Genomic DNA, 8,003 nt, shown 5'->3' with positions numbered 1-8,003 from the left:
CAAATTGGAACTATCAACTGTTTTCAGCAGAATGCCAGTGACCCTCAGCAAAGGGCAGGACGCCAGACTGACTGGATTCACATCTCGGGATGCATCATGGCTGATCTGCTGTGTGAGCTACAGCAACTACTTCCTCCTTCCTGGGGTGGGTCTGCGCAAAGGCCTCCCTAGACAGGGATGCTAGAACCCTCCCTCAGAGTGCAGGCCAGGGCCTGAGCCAGCCTGCTCCCTCCCCAGGGCCTATACCAAAAGAAAAGCTTCATAGTGCACAGAAAAGACAGAAGCAAGGAGAAATGAAACCCAGGTCACCCAGGAGACTGCTTGGGAGGGGATCCCCCAAGGAAACCCACCGTTACCCCAGGAAATAGCCCAGGCTGGGCAGGGGGCTTTCCTGAGGCTCTCAACCCTGCCTTGAAGGTTTCAGTCCCACCAGCCATTCCCTTTGTGACCCTGCCTTCCTCTGCAAGTCAGCGAAATGAGCCCCGTCAGGGACTGGTGTCAAGATGAAATGCATTGCGTCCTGCACCTTCAGAAGAACTGAGCTGCTGAGTGCTGGCAGCAGCCTGAGCACTCAGCCAGAGAGGATTAGGTGGCCTCATCCGGATCCTGTGTGTTCAAGCCCCTCAAAACTGTTATAGATGGGGCACACTCAAAGATGATGCTGTGCACGAGAGCCTGTAACTCGGCTCCATGGGGAGGATGCTTGTCTCCAAGCCTGACTACGTGATTTCAATCCCTGGGATGGAGTAGTGATGATGCTGATGCATATATATATATATATATATATATATATATATATATATATATATTTAACCAGAGCAGAGGCAGGAAACTCTGACACATGGCAAACACTCAACAGTGGTTCAGTGACTGAGGGGCACATGCATCTTCAGTGCCCATTGCCCAGATCCTGGCAGGAAAAAAGGAGAGAAAGAAAAGAACAGAGGAGGGGAGGGGAGGTGTCTGACTGTTGCCATGGGAACTCTGAAACCAGGTGGAGGTGATAGAGAGGCAGGCAGCCCATTCTGTGTGTGCCTTTTTGATTTGTGTGATGTGTGTCTGCATGTGTGTACATGTGTGTGTAGGTGTGCATACATGTGGAGGCCCAAGATACCTCCTTCTGTTGTGCTTCCCCTCATTGTTGAGACAGGGTCTTTCTCTCTCTGAACCTGGAGCATCCTGATTCAGCTAGACTGGCTAATCAGTGAGCCCCTGGGATGCTCCTGTCTCTGCCTCCCCAGAGCTGGGGTCACAGGTGTGCGACCATGCCTGAATTTTTATATGAGTGGGTTTGGAGAATGAAACTCGGGTCATCATATTCTTGAGGCAATCTTACTGGCTGAACCCTCCCAGGCCTGTTTGATTTTTGAGATAAGGTTACTTGGGCTGTCAGTCTCTGGGTCTCTGTGGATCTGAGACTAGAATACACACACACACACACACACACACACACACACACACACACACACACACACACACACACACCAAGCTGGGCAGCCCTGGCCAGTGACTCAGTCTGGGCTGTGAGGTGGGCGGTGACAGCCCCTTTGAGAAGTCAGAGTGACTGAGGTCAGGAGGGACAAAGGACCTGTCCAAGGACACAGCTGTCAAGGAAGTGGTGACATGCTGGAGTTTTTAAATGGCTTTCTAGGGCACTGCGCAGCAGGCTCCCCCATATTCCCTAGGTTGTGTCACCAGCCCAACTCTCCACCCCAGAACATTCCATCACCAGTAAACAAAATCCCAGACCTAAGAGCAGTCCCTCCCCGTCTCCTGCCCACCCTCATGGCCCCCCTCCTCTCCTGCCCCGCCTCTGGCAAGCCCCATCTGCTTTGCGTCTGTGGCTTTGCCTGTTCAGGACATTTCTTATACATGGAGTCATAAAATGGGTCACACACATCGCATGTTCTGCTCTGTGCCTGGCTTTTCTCATTGTCCCTGTTTTCAAGGTCCAGCCAGGTGGCTTTGCGGGTAAGGTTTTTGTTTGTTTGTTTTTGTTTTTTAAGACTGAATAATATTCCTTCGCATGGATACATGTTATCCACCCATCAGGGCAGTGCGGTTGTTTTCTCCTCTGCTCGTAGGGAAAACCCTGCTGGGAACATTCCTGTGCCTGTTTGTGTGGACAGCAAGCAACCCAGGGGACATTTAACTGCCCGGTTCTTGGAACCATCCTTCGTCTTTGTTGACTTATTACTTTTATTTATTATTTGTGGTACTAAGGGTTGAATTCAGGGTCCTCAGGAGGGCTAAGCCAGTGTTAGGCTAGTGACAGACGTTCCAGCCTGCCCTTTATCCTTTTTTTTTTTCCCCCAAGACAGGATTTCTCTGTGTATCCTTGGCTGTCCTGGAACTCACTCTGTAGATCAGGCTGTCCTCAAACTCCTAGAGATCCACCAGCCTCTGCCTCCAAAGTGCTGGGACTAAAGTGTACCACTACTCTGGGCCCTTTTTTACTTTTTATTTTTAAACTGATTGTTTGTTTGTTTGTTTAACTGAAACAGGGGCGAAATCAGGTTAGTCTCAGACTTGCTGTGTAGCTGACCATGGCCTAGAATTCTTGATTCCTCTGCCTCCACCTCTCACATTTGGACATTATTACAGGCACAAGGGTGACTATAGCCCATGCTAGCAAGTTTCTTGTTACATTTTATTTGTTTTTTTGTTATTGTTTCCTGGAGCTGAGGACTGAACCCAGAGCCTTGTGGCTTGAGTGCTCTACCACTGAGCTAACTCCCCGAGCCCCTGTTTTATTTAATTTCTGCACATGAGCATGTATATGTGTGGTGTGTGTGTGTGTGTGTGTGTGTGTGTGTGTGCGTGCTCATGTGTGGAGGTCAGAGGACAGCTTGCAGGATTTGGTTTCTCCTCCCACTGTCTGGGTCCTGGGGATCTAACTCAGGCTGTCAGCCTTGGCAGCAGGCACCACCCTACACGGAGCCTTCTCTGCTGCACCTTTTTAATTCTGAAACAGAGTAGCAATAATATTCCCAGGCTGGCTGCACATGGTGGCACGTGCCTTTAATCCCAGCACTCAGAAGGCAGAGACAGGTAGATCTCTGTGAGTTGGAGGCCAACCTGGTCTATGTAGCAAGTTCCAGGACAGCCAGATCTGCCTGCCTTTGCTTCTGGAATCTAGGATTAGAGGCATTCACCACCACATCCTGGCTTATTTTTATGACTTTGAGACAGATCTCATCATGCTGCCCAGCTGCCCAGCCTAGTCTAGAATTTTGTGATTCTCCTGCCTCAGCCTGAGTGTGTGCACCACCACACCTGGCTAGTTTTCATTTATTCCCTAAAGATATCCTAAGTAGTGTGTTAGGCAGGATCTGATTTGGGATCTCCCTGAGGGCCTGGAGTCTTCTGCGGGGACTCAGTACCTGGAAGGTGGGAGAGAGTCAGTACATGGGTTCCCTCTGGTTCTCTGCTCAGAACTGGGCACTGGTTGGTAGTGGTGTAAAGAGCCAGATGTGAGCCACCTAGACTCCCAGCTGGTCTGACACAATGATATCACTGAGCTGTTATGCCTAAAATCTGGAATCTGAATCATCACCTGAGATGGACTCTGATGCCAAAACAAAGTCTTTATTTGCAAGTTCACTCGGGTCCCTTTGTCCTTCTGAAGCAACAGCAGCCAGGATGACAGGAGCAGAACAGAAGAGAGACCCAGAGCAGTGAGGGAAGCGGGCTTATATAGTAGCCAGGCAGGAGGGTGGGGCTTGGGTAACTCCAAACTCACCTAGCTATAGTCTTGGGATTGGTTCAAATTCTCCAAAACTGCATAGTTGCAGCCTTGGACTGAGCTGATTGGTTGCCCTGGGTCTAGGAGAATCCTGAACCTGAGGAGATTCCAAGCCAATAGGGAAATCTCAAGCCTGCTGGCCTGGGATTGGTTCATTTTTCCAACTCAGTGATTGGCTAGTTTTTTGGGGGGTGAGGGCAGAGATGGCTCTGATTCCAGGACCAAACTATGTTTATTTTTATAGTTCTTTTTGGCCTTTTTAGGTCCAGTTTTAGGGCCTGGTCAAATTTCTTTTATATATCCTGAATATAGGGGCCAAGTGTGTTCTTTTGGCACTAGTTTCAGAGTCAGGGTGATTTTTTCTGGGCTCTAGTCTTAGGGATAAAGTATCTTTTTTGCTGGCTCTGATCCCAAATCCAAGATGTCTTTCACTGGGTTGAGGCTTGGAGTCGAGCTGTTCAGAGTCTGTGTAGGGGCTGTAGACCAGGGATTTCCTGGGACCCAGTCATAGGTTCTCTCTGAGGGTCTCCAATGGAGTGTGTCGAGACCACAGCTCCATCAACTGTACTTTACTGATCCTTCCCCTAGTGAAAGCCAGTGACTTATTGAGGACACAGGGCCCAAAAGAACCTATAAGTATTAGGATGAATAAGGGCCCCGAGTAAAGAGATGATTACGGTTGTTAACTACAGGGAGGTATTGAATAAATGTCTGAACCAGCCTTGAGCATGCTTACCTTCCCTCTTTCTTTTGACTTATCCTTCCCTAACCTTGGCTAGTGGCTCCTTCGCCACCCCTGAATGGTCCACATGAACACAGCATTCTTGTCCCAACACTGCACAACGCCCACCTTGTTGTAGGAATATAAGGTCTAGCCCTCTCCTATTTTGCAGCACTACCTTAGCTAAGGAGGTTAGAAACTCTTACAAACGGATTGTGGAGTTCTCTAACCTTTCTATGTCCAAGTCAGCAGCAGATAAATTATATTATCTGCCTTGTTCTGCCAATGGCACTATGCCCATCCTGGCATCTGCTGGCCTGAGGATTAGGAGAATGCCCAATGTAAGGGTGGTTACGGGTCCCCTTTTCTGTCAAGTCAGTGGTCCCTGCAGTCACTGGAAAATTTCTCTATACGTATGGTAAATTATCTTAGGGACCCTATATTAGGCACACCAGTATACAAAGGTCCTTATATTGGCTTAGTACCTACCCATGAACACACGGAGCTAACCTGGACGAGCATGCCCACCAACCGTCCTGGGGGGTAAGAGAAACCTGTGAGGAGGTGACTGGACCACTGGCTGCATAGAGGTTTATAGGTGTCAGGCATGGTCCCAGGTGTTGGGAGAGGCTGCTCATTCATTCCTGGCTGCATAGAGGTTTATAGGTTTCAGGTATGGTCCCAGGTGTTGGGGGAGGCTGCCCGTTTGTTCCCAGCCGCTTAGACCCGAAATAATCACTCAGAAACTATATCATTTGCAATACTGCTTGGCCAATAGCTTAAGCATATTATTAGCTAACTCATATCTAGAATTAACCCATTTCCATTAGTTTATATTTTACCACAATGCTCGTGGCCTACTGGCAAGGTTCTAACTGGTGGTTTGCATCTGTCCCCTCTGGCGGCTACATGGCATCTCCCTGACTCCGCCTACTCTCTCTCTCTCTCTCTCTCTCTCCATCTCTTCCAGCCTGGCTATATTCTGTTAAACCATTGGCCGAAAGCAGCTTCTTTATTCATTCACCGATAAAAGCAACACATATACAGAAGGACTTCCCACACCACCTAGGCAAACACCAAATCCTTTAACTGCCTATAACGTGAGCCTGGCTTCCCCCTTCTACTGCCAGTGACACTGCACGGGACAGGCGGGTCCAATTCTGTGAAATGTCCTTTTGTAGTCCTCCCCTCCCCCCGTAGAAAGGGGGCTTCATATCAAGACACAACAGGCATATTCAGGTGAGGTCTGGTCGAGCAGCATTGAGGGCCTGGTAGGAGGGCCTCAAGCAGCCTAAAAAGGGGGTCTGATCCCAGAGTTGCTAGAGCAGGCAATGCAATGGAGTGGCCAGCGGGTGCTTCAGTGGGGGAATGGGCTGTGTAGGCGGGGCCAGTATCTTGTTGGACTCTAACTCTTGGGGATTTTGCCCTCCTAGAGAGATGGGTAGGAACCGTGGCAACCAGTTGTAAAGTGAACGAGGTCCCAATGTGGACCATTCCTATTCCTACTCCCCCATGGACCCTAACGCCCCACATTGTCCCTGTATCCCAGCCTGTTGCATTCTTTCCTTGGTTTATGAAAACTGTTCTTACTGGGTTACAAAGATTAGGGGTAGGCTCTGGATGGGGGTGTTAGGGTTGGCAGGGACACTGCCCAGCTCTTGGTGGAGGGCAATGAGGTCTATTGTTACAGGGGACATCCACCATATATGTTGTTCTGATTGATCTAGAGATCTTGGGTGGTCTAAAAGGAAAGTTGCTGATCACCACCTCCTAGGTCAAGCTTTTATGTCTTCCCGAAGTGGGCCAGGTCAATGACTAGGAAGTATGGGGCCTCAGAGGATTATTTCTGCAAAGGATAGGGCTGTGGGTTCCCTGGGCATATATGGTGGATGCTCTTGGCAAATCTGGGCCTTTTTTTAGCTGAGACACGATACCCAAAGTCTGAAGCAGGTCCCTTGTCCCTACCTCACAGTCCTTTTCAGTGGGGCCTGCAATTAGGAGGTTGTCCATGTACTTTAGGAGGGTTATCCTGAGGTGTTTAATCCGGAAAGCCCCAGGTCCCCATGGAGGGCGTCATCAAAGATGGTGGGTGAGTTCTTAAATCCCTGGGGTAGCTGGACTGGGTCAGCCACCCATTGAATGCTTTCTCAGGGTCATGTCAAGGCAAAATAAGCCTGGCTCTGGGGGCGCTAATGGCAGACTGGAAAAGGCGTCTTTTAATCTAGTGCAATGGTACCACCTTAGCCCGAGCGACGAAGAACTCAGCAGCGTATAAGGATTCAGCACCATGGGGTGGATATTGGTGGCCCCATTTATTGGCTTCCCTTAAATCATGGACTGGACAGTACTTGTCAGAGTTAAGCTTTTTGACGGGGAGCAATGGGATGTTCCAGGCTGACTGATGAGGCTTCAAAATTCCCTAATCAGGCACTGGAGATGTAGAATAAAGCCTGCCTAGGCTTCAGCCGACATGGGGTATGGTATGGATGAACCTGTACTGGGGTGGCCCCCAGTTTAAGCTCTATTAAAATAGAGGGCCAGTGTTTAGCAAATCCTGCCCCCCCATCTCCACAAAAGCCTCTGGATAGTCAATCTACCGCAAACCTACTTCTTTTTTTTTTTTTTTTTTTTTTTTTTTTTTTGGTTTTTCGAGACAGGGTTTCCCTGTAGTTTCTAGAGCCTGACCTGGAACTAGCTCTTGTAGACCAGGCTGGCCTCGAACTCAGAGATCCGCCTGCCTCTGCCTCCCGAGTGCTGGGATTAAAGGCGTGCACCACCACCGCCCGGCTTTTTTTTTTTTTTTTTTTTTTTTTTTTTTTTTTTTTTTTTTTTTTTTTTTTACAAACCTACTTCTTGAGGTTGTGGGGCAGCTCTAAGAGTCTGTATTCATCTTCTAGCTACACAGCTAAAACTTGTATAGGTCTTCCTCCCGAGTGAGTTACAGTTACCCCGTCCTTTTCCAAAGATATCTGAGCTCCCACTTTTGTAAGTAAGTCTCTGTCCAACAGTGGGTATGGACAATCAGGCATGACCAAGAATGAGTGGGATACCTGGTCCTTCCCAAGGTCCACCTGTCTTTGAGTAGCTCATGGTATTGACCCATGATGGTAGCTCCCTGTACCCAGGTCTTTTGCTTTGAGATTGGGTCCCCCAGGGTAGGGTAGTCAGGACTGAGTGTTGAGCACCCGTATCCACATTAATTGGATAGGTTTCCTCTCTAAATACAGGGTTACCTAGGTTTGGGGCGGGGTCCTGAATCCCATCCCCTTCAGTCACTTTACTCCCCCCTTTCTACTGCCAGCACATGCTGGGATTCTTTGCGGTTGCTTTTTCTGGGACCTTCTCTGGCCCAGTGTCCAACTTCCCCGCAAGAGACTCCTTGATCTTTTTAAAACTTCTTGTCGTCCTCTTGGGAGGGCCCTATCTTGTTCCGGGGCCAGCAATGGAGTCATCTTTTCCTCTCCTCTGGATCTGCAGCGTACACATCCAGGAGCGTCCCGACCGGATCGTGAGCTTGCCTTTCACGAGCAGCCACTC

The sequence above is a fragment of the Arvicola amphibius genome, chromosome 5 (genome assembly GCF_903992535.2).
Source record: "Arvicola amphibius chromosome 5, mArvAmp1.2, whole genome shotgun sequence".
NCBI lineage: Eukaryota > Metazoa > Chordata > Mammalia > Rodentia > Cricetidae > Arvicola > Arvicola amphibius.
Note: the sequence above shows the minus strand (reverse complement) of the source record.